Source organism: Triticum dicoccoides, chromosome 6B, assembly GCF_002162155.2.
Source record: "Triticum dicoccoides isolate Atlit2015 ecotype Zavitan chromosome 6B, WEW_v2.0, whole genome shotgun sequence".
NCBI lineage: Eukaryota > Viridiplantae > Streptophyta > Magnoliopsida > Poales > Poaceae > Triticum > Triticum dicoccoides.
The window spans coordinates 51,177,911-51,190,531 of record NC_041391.1 but is presented as its reverse complement, the minus strand read 5'-3'; the positions used below and the strand labels follow the sequence as shown (position 1 = coordinate 51,190,531).

The 12,621-nt window shown below is 43.4% G+C and overlaps 3 non-coding genes across 3 annotated transcripts; all 3 read right to left on the bottom strand.

The window, feature by feature from the left end:
- Positions 1-8,341: 8,341 nt before the first annotated feature.
- Positions 8,342-8,562, bottom strand: LOC119327167. Its single transcript, XR_005158440.1, has one exon. It is a non-coding gene; the product is annotated as a small nucleolar RNA U3 (small nucleolar RNA).
- A 1,312-nt stretch (positions 8,563-9,874) lies between these two features.
- Positions 9,875-9,945, bottom strand: TRNAG-GCC. The gene has a single exon. It is a non-coding gene; the product is annotated as a tRNA-Gly (tRNA).
- Positions 9,946-10,977: 1,032 nt separating this feature from the next.
- LOC119327165 lies at positions 10,978-11,197 on the bottom strand. The gene has a single exon (XR_005158438.1). It is a non-coding gene; the product is annotated as a small nucleolar RNA U3 (small nucleolar RNA).
- Between the last annotated feature and the right edge of the window lie 1,424 nt (positions 11,198-12,621).

The window sequence follows — 12,621 nt, the reverse complement described above, 5'->3', positions numbered from 1 at the left end:
GTCACCGACTCGGACGTGGGTAGCTGTCTGCTAAACCCTAGCCGCCACGAACAGATCACATCTGCTCCACGCGCACCACCCACTGTCGTTCTTTTGCTGCTGCTGCTGCCGGCGACTCCATCCCGTCTGCCACGTACGCGGTCGACAGGAGAGCATGTCTCCGAAACCCTGCCCCTGCGGATCCTATACGGGAGAGGGGCGATTAGGTTTTTGGGAAACAACGACGTGACTGCTCGCCTTTGTTCGTCTGCTTTCTCTATGTCTGCGTCGCCTTCGCCATCATCATGTCTCAGACCGACATCGACCGTCTCTCCGCCGAGAAGCTCGAGGCTGACAAGAAGGCCGCCGAGGACGCAGCTGCTGCCGCCACCGCCGTCGCAGCTTCTGTATGGCCTACTGGAGGGTATAACGCATTTATCCCTCCCCTACTTATTTTCGTATTAGCACTACTATCATTATGTGTAGATGTGTCTACATTTATTTATGGATGAAATTAGTCAAAAAATGCCTATTTTCTCAACAATCCAAAAACCTAATGTATGCAGGAATTTATTGGCAAATGGCTTTGCCGCAGCACTGAAACCAGATAAGTTTACCAGTACATATTTTAAGCATTGGTAGACAAAGACCACCTTATGGCTCACGGCTATGAACATGTTCTGGTTCACCGGTGTCCTTCCACGGGAACGATTGCTCCTGAACAGGAGAAGGCGTTCGAGGAAGCCACCATCGTATTTCTCGGAGCAGTTCTTAGCGTGATCGGAGATAAGTTGGTCGACACATATTTACATGTGCATGTTGCCAAGGACTTATGGAAGGCGCTCGAATCTAAATTCGATGCCACTGATGCTGGGAGGGAGATGTATGTTATAGAGTAGTTCCACGATTACAAGATGGTCGAGAATCGTCCTGTATTAGAGCAGGCTCATGAGATAATATGCATCACGAAGTAGCTTCAGCTTATGAAGTGTGATTTACCAGGCAAGTTTGTCGCGGGATGTATAATCGCTAAGCTCCCTAATTCGTGGAGAAAATTTACTACCACTCTCAAACATCAGAGGCGTGAGTTCTCAGTAGAGGATGTCATCGGACATCTAAGTGTTGAGCAGAATTTGAGGGTAAAGGACTCGCACGGGGAAGGGGTCGAAGGAACATTTGTCGCCAACATGGTGCACCAGAGGAACTTCAACTCCCACAAGTCTAAGGGAAAGAACGGTGTCCAACAGAATACAGAACGGTGTCCAACAGAATACTGACTTTAAGAAGAAAGGTAAGAAGACCTTCAAGAAGAATAAGAAGGGAGATGCTGCTTCACTTGTGGTTCGGATGAACATTGGGCCAACAAGTGCCTAAACAAGTACAAGAAGCTAGCGCAGGACTCCAAGTCTGTCAACATGATTGTAAGCAACAATGAGAATGGTGCATCTGGGTATGGTAATTTATTTACTGTTTTTTCAGTGTTTCAGTCCACCGATTGGTGGGCGGACACACGTGCATGTGTCCATGCGTTGAAGGAAATATGCCCTAGAGGCAATAGTAAAGTTGTTATTTTATATTTCCTTATTCATGATAAATGTTTATTATTCATGCTAGAATTGTATTAACCGGAAACTTGATACATGTGTGAATACATAGACAAAACAATGTGTCCCTAGTATGCCTCTACTAGACTAGCTCGTTGATCAAAGATGGCTAAGTTTCCTAGCCATGGACATGAGTTGTCATTTGACAACAGGATCACATCATTAGTGGAATGATGTGATGGACAAGACCCATCCATTAGCTTAGCATTATGATCGTTCAGTTTTATTGCTACTGCTTTCTTCGTGTCAAATATATATTCCTCCGACTATGAGATTATGAAACTCCCGGACACCTGAGGAATGCCTTTTGTGCTATCAAACGTCACAACGTAACTGGGTGATTATAAAGATGCACTACAGGTATCTCCAAAGGTGTTTGTTTGGTTGGCATAGATCGAGATTAGGATTTGTCACTCCGAGTATCGGAGAGGTATCTCTGGGCCCTCTCGGTAATGCACATCATATGACGCCTTGCAAGCAATGTGATTAATGAGTTAGTCACGGGATGATGCAGTACGGAACGAGTAAAGAGACTTGCCGGTAACGAGATTGAACTAGGTATGAAGATACCGACGATCGAATCTCAGGCAAGTAACATACCGATGACAAAGGGAATAACTATATTGACATTGTGGTTCAACTGATAAAGATCATCGTAGAATATGTGGGAACCAATATGAGCATCCAAGTTTCGCTATTGGTTATTGACCAGAGAGGTGTCTCAGTCATGTCTACATAGTTCTCGAACCTGTAGGGTCCGCACGCTTAATGTCTGATGACGATGGGTATTATATGAGTTATGTGTTTTGGCAACCGAAGGTTGTTCGGAATCCCGGATGAGATCACAGACATGACGAGGAGTCTCGAAATGGTCGAGAGGTAAAGATTGATATATTGGAACGTTATATGCGGACACCAAAATGGTTCCGAAGAGGTTCAGGGATTTTTCAGAGTACCACGAGATTACCAGACACCCCCCCCCCCCGGTAAAGTTAATGGGCCACATAGGCCTTAGTGGAGAGGAGAGGACAGCCACGGGAGGTGGCGCCCCCCCTCCCAAGCCAATCCGAATTGGACAAGGGGTGGGGGCGCGGCCCCCTTTCCTTCTCCCTCTCCACCTTTTTCCCCTTTCCTCCTCTCCATAAGAAGGAAAAGAGGGGGGCGAATCCTACTAGGAGTGGAGTCGCCCCTGGTGGCCGGCCTCCTCCCCCTCCTCCTTTATATACGGGGGCGGGGGGCACCCCCAAGGCACAACAATTATTCCCTTAGTTGTGTGTGGTGCCCCTCCATCGTTTACTCCTCTGATAGTATCATTGTAGTGCTTAGGCGAAGCCCTGCGCGGATCACATGACCAACACCATCATCACACCGTCGTGCTGACGGAACTCATCGACTTCATCGACACTCTGCTGGATCAAGAGATCGAGGGACGTCATCAAGCTAAACATGTGTAGAACTCAGAGGTGTCATACGTTCGGTACTTGATCAGTTGATTCGAGAAGACGTTCGACTACATCAACCGCGTTAAGCTAACACTTCCGCTTTCGGTCTACGAGGGTACGTGGATACACTCTCCCCCTCTCTTTGCTATGCATCTCCTAGATAGATCTTGTGTGAGCGTAGGAATTTTTTTGAAATTGCATGCTACATTTCCCAACAGTGGCATCAGAGCGAGGTTTATGCATAGATGATATGCACGAGTAGAACACAAAGAGTTGTGGGCGGTGATCGTCATACTGCTTACCACCAATGTATTATTTTGATTTAGCGGTATTGTTGGATGAAGCGGCCTGGACCAACCTTACATGACCGCGTTCATGAGACCGGTTCCACCGGCAGACATGCAACTAGTTTTGCATAAAGCTGGCTGGCAGGTGTTTGTTTCTCCAACTTTAGTTGAATCGAATTCAACTGCGGCCGGTCCTTCAAAAGGTTAAAACAACAAACTTGATAAATCACCATTGTGGTTTTTGTGCCGTAGGTATGTACGGTTCATGCTAGCAGCCCGTAGCAGCCACGTAAAACTTGCAACAAACAAAGTAGAGGACGTCTAACTTGTTTTTGCAGGGCATGTTGTGATGTGATATGGTCAAGATATGATGTGATATAAAGATTGTTGTACATCATGTTTTGTAAAAGTTATCGGCAACTAGCATGAGCCATATGGTTGTCGCTTTATTGTATGAAATACAAACACTATGTAATTGCTTTACTTTATCACTAAGAGGTAGCGACAGTCATAGAAGCAATAGTTGGCGTGACGACCACGATGCTATGATGCAAATCAAGGTGTCAAGCCGGTGACGATGGAGATCATGACGTTGCTTCGGTGATGGAGATCATGAGCACAAGATGATGATGGCCATATCATGTCACATATTTTCATTGCATGTGATGTTTATCTTTTATACATCTTATTTTTCTTAGTACGGCGGTAGCATTATAAGATGATCCCTTACTAAATTTTCAAGGTATAAGTGTTCTCCCCGAGTATGCACTATTGCGAAAGTTCTTCGTGCTGAGACACCACGTGATGATCGGGTGTGATAAGCTCTACATTCAAATACAATGGGTGCAAGCCAGATTTGCACACACAGAATACTCGGGTTAAACTTGACGAGCCTAGCATATACAGATATGGCCCCGGAACACTGGAGACCGAAAGGTCGAACGTGAATCATATAGTAGATATGATCAACACAGTGATGTTCACCATTGAAGACTACTCCATCCCACGTGATGATCGGACATGGTTTAGTTGCTTTGGATCACGTATCATTTAGATGACTAGAGGGATGTCTATCTAAGAGGGAGTTCTTTAGTAATTTGATTAATTGAACTTAATTTATCATGACCTTAGTCCTGATGGTTTTTGCATATCTATGTTGTAGATCAATGGCCCGTGCTACCGTTCCTTTGAATTTTAATGCGTTCCTAGAGAAAAGCTAAGTTGAAAGATGATGGCAGCAACTACACAGACTGGGTCTGTAACTTGAGGATTATCCTCATTGATGCACAGAAGAATTATGTCCTTGATGCACCGTCGGTGTACCACCTGCCCCAGCAACTTCAAACATTGTGAATGCCTGGCAGTCGCGTGTTGATGACTACTCACTAGTTCAGTGTGCCATGTTTTACGGCTTAGAATCGGGACTTCAAAGATGTTTGTAACGTCATGCACCATATGAGATGTTCCAGGAGTTGAAGTTGATATTTCAAGCAAATGCCCGAGTTGGGAGATATGAAGTCTCCAACAAGTTCAATAGCTGCAAGATGGACGAGAACAATTCTGTTAGTGAGCACATACTCAGAATTTCTGGGTACCATAATCACTTGACTCGTCTAGGAGTTAATCTTCCATATGATTGTGTCATTGACAGAGTTCTTCAATCACTGCCACCAAGCTACAAAGGCTTCGTGATGAAGTACAATATGCAAGGGATGGAAAAGACCATTCCCGAGCTCTTCGTGATGCTAAAGGCCGCGGAGGTAGAAATCAAGAAGGAGCATCAAGTGTTGATGGTTAAAAAGACCACTAGTTTCAAAGAAAAAGGGCAAGGGTAAAAAGAAGGGGAACTTCAAAAACACTAACAAGCAAGGTGTCGCTCCCGGGAAGAAACCCAAAGTTGCACCTAAGCCTGAAACTGAGTGCTTCTACTGCAAAGGGACTGGTCACTAGAAGCGGAACTGCCCTAAGTATTTGGCGGATAAGAAGTATGGCAAAGTTAACAAAGGTATATTTGATATACATGTTATTGATGTGTACCTTACTAATTCTCGTAGTAGTGCCTGGGTATTTGATACCGGTTCGGTTGCTCATATTTGTAACTCGAAGCAGGGACTATGGATTAAACGAAGATTGGCTAAGGACGAGGTGACGATGCGTGTGGGAAATGGTTCCAAGGTTGATGTGATCGCCGTCGGCACGCTACCTCTACATCTACCTTCGGGATTTGTTTTAGACCTGAATAATTGTTATGTGGTGCCAGCGTTGAGCATGAACATTATATCTGGATCTTGTTTAGTGCGAGATGGTTATTCATTTAAATCAGAGAATAATGGTTGTTCTATTTATATGAGTAATATCTTTTATGGTCATGCACCCTTGAAGAGTGGTCTATTTCTGTTGAATCTTGATCATGATGATACACATATTCATAATATTGATGCCAAAAGATGCAAAGTTGATAATGATAGTGCAACTTATTTGTGACACTGCCGTTTGGGTCATATCGGTGTAAAGCGCATGAAGAAACTCCATAAAGATGGAATTTCGGAACCACTTGATTATGAATCATTTGATACTTGTAAACTGTGCCTCATGGGCAAGATGACTAAAACTCCGTTCTTCGGAACAATGGAACGAGCTACTGACTTATTGTAAATAATACATACTGATGTGTGCGGTCCAATGAGTGTTGATGCTCACGGCGGGTATCGTTATTTTCTGACCTCCACAGATGATTTAAGCAGATATGGGTATATCTACTTAATGAAACACAAGTATGAAACATTTGAAAAGTTCAAAGAATTTTAAAGTGAAGTGGAGAACCATCATAACAAGAAAATAAAGTTTCTACAGTCTGATCGTGGAGAAGAATATTTGAGTTATGAGTTTGGCATTCATTTAAAACAATGTGGAATAGTTTCACAGCTCACGCCACATGAAACACCACAGTGTAATGGTGTGTCCGAACGTCGTAACCGCACTTTATTGGATATGGTGCGATATGTCTCTTATCGATTTATCACTATCATTTTGAGGTTATGCATTAGAAACAGCTGCATTCACTTTAAACAGAGCACTGTCAAAGTCCGTTGAGACGACACCGTATGAAGTGTGGTTTGGCAACAAACCTAAATTGTGCTTTCTTGAAGTTTGGGGATGCGATGCTTATGTCAAAAGGCTTTAGCCCGATAAGCTCAAACCCAAATCGGAGAAATGTGTCTTCATAGGACACCCTAAGGAAACAATTGGGTACACCTTCTACCACAAGTCCGAAGGCAAGATTTTTGTTGCTAAGAATGGAACCTTTCTAGAGAAGGAGTTTCTCTCGAAAGAAGTGAGTGGGAGGGATGTAGAACTTGATGAGGTAATTGTACCTGCTCTCAATTTGGAAGGTAGTTCATCCGAGAAATCTGTTCCCGTGATGCCTACACCAACTAGAGAGGAAGCTAATGATAAAGATCATGTAGCTACAGATCGAGTTGCTACAGAACCTCGTAGGTCTGGCAGATCACGATCCGCACCAGAGTGGTACGGTCATCCTATTCTGGAAGTCATGTTACTTGACCATGACGAACCTATGAACTATGAAGAAGCTATGACGAGCCCAGATTCTGATAAATGGCTTGAGGCCATGAAATCTGAGTTTGAATACATGTATGAGAACAAAGTGTGGACTTTGGTGGATCTGCCCGACGATCGGCGACCCATAGAGAATAAATGGATCTTCAAGAAGAAGACAGATGCTGGCGGTAATGTTACTGTCTATAAAGCTCGACTTGTTGCAAAGGGTTTTCGACAAGTTCAAGGAGTTGTCTATGATGAGACGTTCTCACCCGTAGCGATGCTTAAGTCTGTCCGAATCATGTTAGCAATTGCCGCATTTTCTGATTATGAAATATGGCAAAATGGATGTCAAAACTGCATTCCTTAAATGGATATCTCTAAGAAGAGTTGTATATGATGCAAACAGAAGGTTTTGTCAATCCTAAAGGTGCTAACAAGATGCAGAGTTCCATCATTTTTTTTATCTGGCTACTACTAAGTACTAAGAGACAGACTGAATACAAGCGCCATGTTTCCTAAGGAAGAACTTCTTCCTCCCATCTTGCTCATGTGCCATGTGTGGTCTTCAGAGTTCAGACAGTAGAAGCAAGGGATCACCTCTGTTTCAGCTGCCAGTTTGCTAAGTACTCCTAATTACGCCTAGCATTAATCTTGGATATGATTGTTTCGATATGTTTCAAACACTTAAGCAAGCAATCACTAAGCCTTCTTTTTCTTGGAAACCAACACCCACTCTTGTCTCCTGGAACATGCTTTACCAGGAGTTACCACATCTTCAGAGTATTACTTTACGGATGCAGGTAAGTGTTGAAAGATGAGCTGAACTCAGACTTCCACAAAGCATTTGGGTTGGTAGCTTCATGTTACACAGATCTATGTAAAATAATTTCGGTTTGTGAGAAATATTTATTCAAGTCTAAAGAAGACGAGTCCTGCAGAAATCAGTCTCTGCATATTTATTCAGCCGCGAGTTTCACGCCATCTGGGTCAATTTCCTCTCCCAGGTCAGTACTAAAATTATCTCACTGCTACCCTCACTGTCAGATGATCCATCTACTGGTCTTGTAGTCAATTACCTTGGGCAGTAGAGCACTAACAGGATCTAAATTACTTCGCACACATGGATGCAGTGTGACATGTCGTGTCGGATCAAAGTGTTGGATCGGCCTCAATTAGAACCAAACCACTACTAATAATTTCCTCTCCCAATATTATACTGTGAACTGAATCATACATAGCTTCAGATGTATGATCAAGAAAGGAGATTTGTTGGTTAAACAAGTTCGAAAAGAAAAATGTATCTGCATTCCAGATCCATTGTAGTAGAACTGAATCATGCATAATTCCCAAGAAAATTGGTGGCCACAAGATTAAGAAGAGAGTTGCAAAAGCAAACAAATTATTGTAGTCTGATCAAGGAGAAATGGTTTTCAGAGAGTTGCAAAAGCAAAAAAAGAATTGTTCAAGTCTGTCAGACAACCTCTAGGCCACCCTGCACCAGTTTAACCAGGCAGGAACGATCCTCTACAGCCGTCGGATGGCACCCATCAAGGTGAATCCAAGCCGTTAATCACGCTCTGGCCTAGAGGTTAGAATGCGTCAACCAGACTGAAGTGCTTGCCTCCTTGTTGGTAAAGGATGCAGCAGTACGAGCCTATAGAACAGATCCTGTTCAAGTAAGGTCGTGCTACCATGAGCAGCGCCTCGCCTTATAAACCACTCCAGCGTCCCCTAAACTGGCGAGGTGGGACTAATTGAGAATTGAAGGCACATGCAGCAGCGCCTCCTAAGCAGAGCTTGGAAGGAAGGAGGTTAGTGGCCCATGTACAAGGGCACGAGAATGAGCAAGCCCATCATAGAAATGTTCAGCTGTGGAGATTTTGAACTAATTTAAATATATGGAAACCTGTACTTTTAATACCTGGTTTTGAAGAATGGTTTTTATAAATTATTTCAAGGCAGCTAGTCTTTTGTTTTCTTTAGCTTATATATATATATGCCAAATTAGATTACCGTCGGTCATTACTTTGGTAGCTGACACATTGCTAGGTTTGAAAGAAGAGACAAAAAATGTGACCGATAGGAAAAAAACTAGAGAGAAAAATGGGCGTGGTGTAAAGCTCCGGAACATCGCAGACAGAACATACACTTTTCTGAAGTGTCTTTTTGTTTTGTTTTGTTGAGTCAGCTGTTCAAATAGTATTCCTGTGGGAACGCTGCTTGCTGCAATTTCAGTTGATCCAACAAGTCAGGTATAGCATGGCCTCTGACGGCCATCCTTCCTCTGTGGGGAGCACCACAGTGTCATCCTTGGCGCCGCCCTTGATCGCGCCAGAGGGAGGCGCGCACACGACCGGCGATTAGCGACGACGCGGCGCGACGCAGCCAATGCTTGATGCACAGCAGCCGAATTGCCAAGATATATGGATGAATGCATAATATATCAGGGACCAAAGGACTGAAACCCACTTTGGAACATGGTTTCATGTCAACCAAGGTGAGGATGGACCCAGAATGAGCAAAGGCAGCACCAAAACCAAGATCAGCAGTAAGGAATAGTTGATTTGAAAAAAACAACAGCAAAGAATAATTTCTCAACATCTCTGAAACAGGCCAAGTCAGTGGCTACAAAAACATGTGAAGGAAGCGCTGACGACGAACATCGACAAAATGATTGACAACAGATAATGTCGCTCGTCAAGGCCTTGCCAAGCTAATGAATACTTCCTCCGTCCGAAAAAACTTGTCCCTGACACAGCTGACACAACAGGTGTCGATCGGTTGGTCGACAAGGGGCTCGGCTCTATTCTTCTTCTGCAGAGTGTGCGAGCTTCTAGTTATACCTGAAAAACAGAATAATACAAATGGCACACACAAGACAATCAGGCTCAGTACCCTTGCACAAACACATTGGGAAATCTTTCTTTAATCAGCACCCTTTTTTTGTTGCCGGAAAAACAAGATTCTGTTGCCAGGTAAAACAAAAGAGAACAAAGCATGCACCAGCCGGGAATCGAACCCGGGTCTGTACCGTGGCAGGGTACTATTCTACCACTAGACCACTGGTGCCATTTGATAAGCTGTCACTCGAGGAACGTTTACTAATTCTTACAGAGTTGACTGACTCCTTTTATTTTATTTTTTACTTTTGATGATATTATCTTTGAGGGAACCGGACTAATCCTGATTAGTAGGTCCGCCTCTTCGATTTGTAAGTTCTGCAAAAATCAGTCTTTGTACATATTTTCCTTCCTGAACATGCTTGTTCAGCCACTAGTTCCTTGCCATCTTGGTCAATTTTCTCTCCCACTTCAGTAGTGAACATATCATTGCTACTCTCACTCTCAGCAGTGGCAAATTTCAAATGATCATCCACTGTACTTGCACTAAGAGAATCGCTAGCTAAATCTTGATTACTTTGCACTCGTGGATGCAGTGTGACACATCGTGTCAGATGATGGCGCCGAATCGGCCTCGACGACAAACCAAGCCAAGCATATGATCCATGGACCGGTAGGTGTTGTAGAAAAGCTTGAGCCCTGAAGCAACATCTTTCAGCAATCGAGCTCCTGGAACAGGTGTAGATATGTGTATGGATCATGCATGTGGTCAGTGTGCTTCTGTTACCTTCGGATATTTTTGCAGTGACTACTAGGGATGTAAGTGGCGAATAAATGACGTCCACAATCCCGTTTAGTTAGTTTTTGCTAGTTTGATAGTTCATTTTTCTCAAACAAACAAAAAACCTTTTTGAACTATCATATCATAAGTGGACTTTAAACAGGATTAAACGGGACCCGGTTGACATCTCTAGTGACTACTGACGAGTACTTGTGCAGCTAAAAATAAAGTGGGTGCACTTATCTTACTGCCACTATAGTGTAATACTCCTGCACAGAACCATTCATAGTTTCAGATGTGTGATTAAGGTGAGAGATTTGTTGGTTAAACAAGTTCAAAAGAGATGAAAATGCACCTGCATTCCAGATCCGTTGCAGAACTTAGTCATGCATAGTTTCCAAGAGAATCGGTTGCCACAAGGTAAAAAGAGTTGATTGATTGTAGATGAAAGAAGTTGCAAAAAACAAAAAGATTTTGTGTAGTCTGTCAGACAACCTCTAAGCCACCCTAAACCAGTGTTAACTGGCAGGAACGATCCTCTACAGCCGTCGGATGGCACCCATCAGGTGAATCCAGGCCGTTAATCACGCTCTGACTTAGAGGTCAGAATGCATCAACCAGACTGAAGTGCTTGCCTCCTTATTGGTAAAGGATGCAACGGTACGAGCCTATAGAACAGATCCTGTTCAAGTAAGGTCGTGCTACCATCAGCAGCGCCTCGCCTTATAAACCACTCCAGCGTCGTCTAAACTGGCGAGGTGGGACTAATTGCAGCGGCATGCAGCAGCGCCTCCTCACTCCTCACTTCCTCAGCGAGAGGCTGAGCGTGCGAGCCTGGAACTGGAGGTACACGCGGGTCATGGCCCAGTAGTTGTTGGGCAAGAGAATGATCGGAGCCCAGCCCATCTGAGGAATGTATTTTTCCTCACAAAAAAAACTGAGGAATGTATTTCTTGCCATTTCATTTCGGTTACGTCAGCTGTGCGGATTTAATATGTAGAATTATTACGAACGATGCTGAATTCTTAACTTGTTCTCATTCATGGCAGCTGTTTTTTTTCCTTTATCTTTTCCTAAATTAAATTACAGCCGGACATTACAGAAGTAGCAAGCACACTGCTTAGAGAGGAGATTTTTTTTTTCCTTTTTTTGCAAGAGGTAAGAAGGAAACCGGAGAGAAAAATGTGTGTGGTTGAATAAATCTTCGGAACATCACAGAACATATGGATTTTGTAAATAGTATTGTTCTTCTTCCTGAATTGAGTAACAGGCTAACAGAACATATTTTGCCGTGACTGGTTTTCCGGTACAAATGCAAAACTGCCATCTAGACATATACAAAAACTGCCAGCCTGAACCTTTTCTTATACAAACTGAAGACAAGATGAGCAGGATCACCAGGAGTCCAGGACGGGTTGATATATCTTGATTTCTCGGCATCTATCTATCTAAAAAAAAGGGAATTGATCTCACACTCTGACAGCTAGCATCAGTCAGTCGCTACATACACATCAGCGAGGGCAACATAGCACCTTGAGCTTGCATGGTTCATCGGGCAATGACAAACGTCAACTTGAATGCTTCAGCTTGAATATGAAGCAAGTATGTGCATCTGTACAGGTGGCTCCCAAAAACCGCTGACACAACAGGCGTGGATCGGTTGGTCGACAATCGGCTCGGCTCTGTTCTTCTTCTGCAGAGTGTGCATGCTTCTAGTTATATCTGAAAAATAGAATACATATGACAGTGAAAAATGGTACAGACAATCAGGCTCAGCCCTAGAACATCTCATTGGGGAATCACAATTGTTGCATGTTTTGGCTAGAACAAGATTTAGTTTGTTTAATCATCGTCATCCTTTTGGTTGCCTGGACTGTTCTCCTTTTGTATGGGATCCTCTTTTATCGATGTTACCGCATTTTATAGCTGTTAATTAATGGAGCTACTGTTGTATTAACAAGCCTCCTTTTGGTGTATGATGTGTTCATGTTTGATAAAATATTCCTAGCCTCTTTCTTTCTCCCAATCAGCGGAGACACTCTATATATGGAGAAAAGCAAGCAATTAGAATTACAATGCTTTCAAAATATTTCTGTGCTCTGCATAATGCTGATGCTGCTGTCC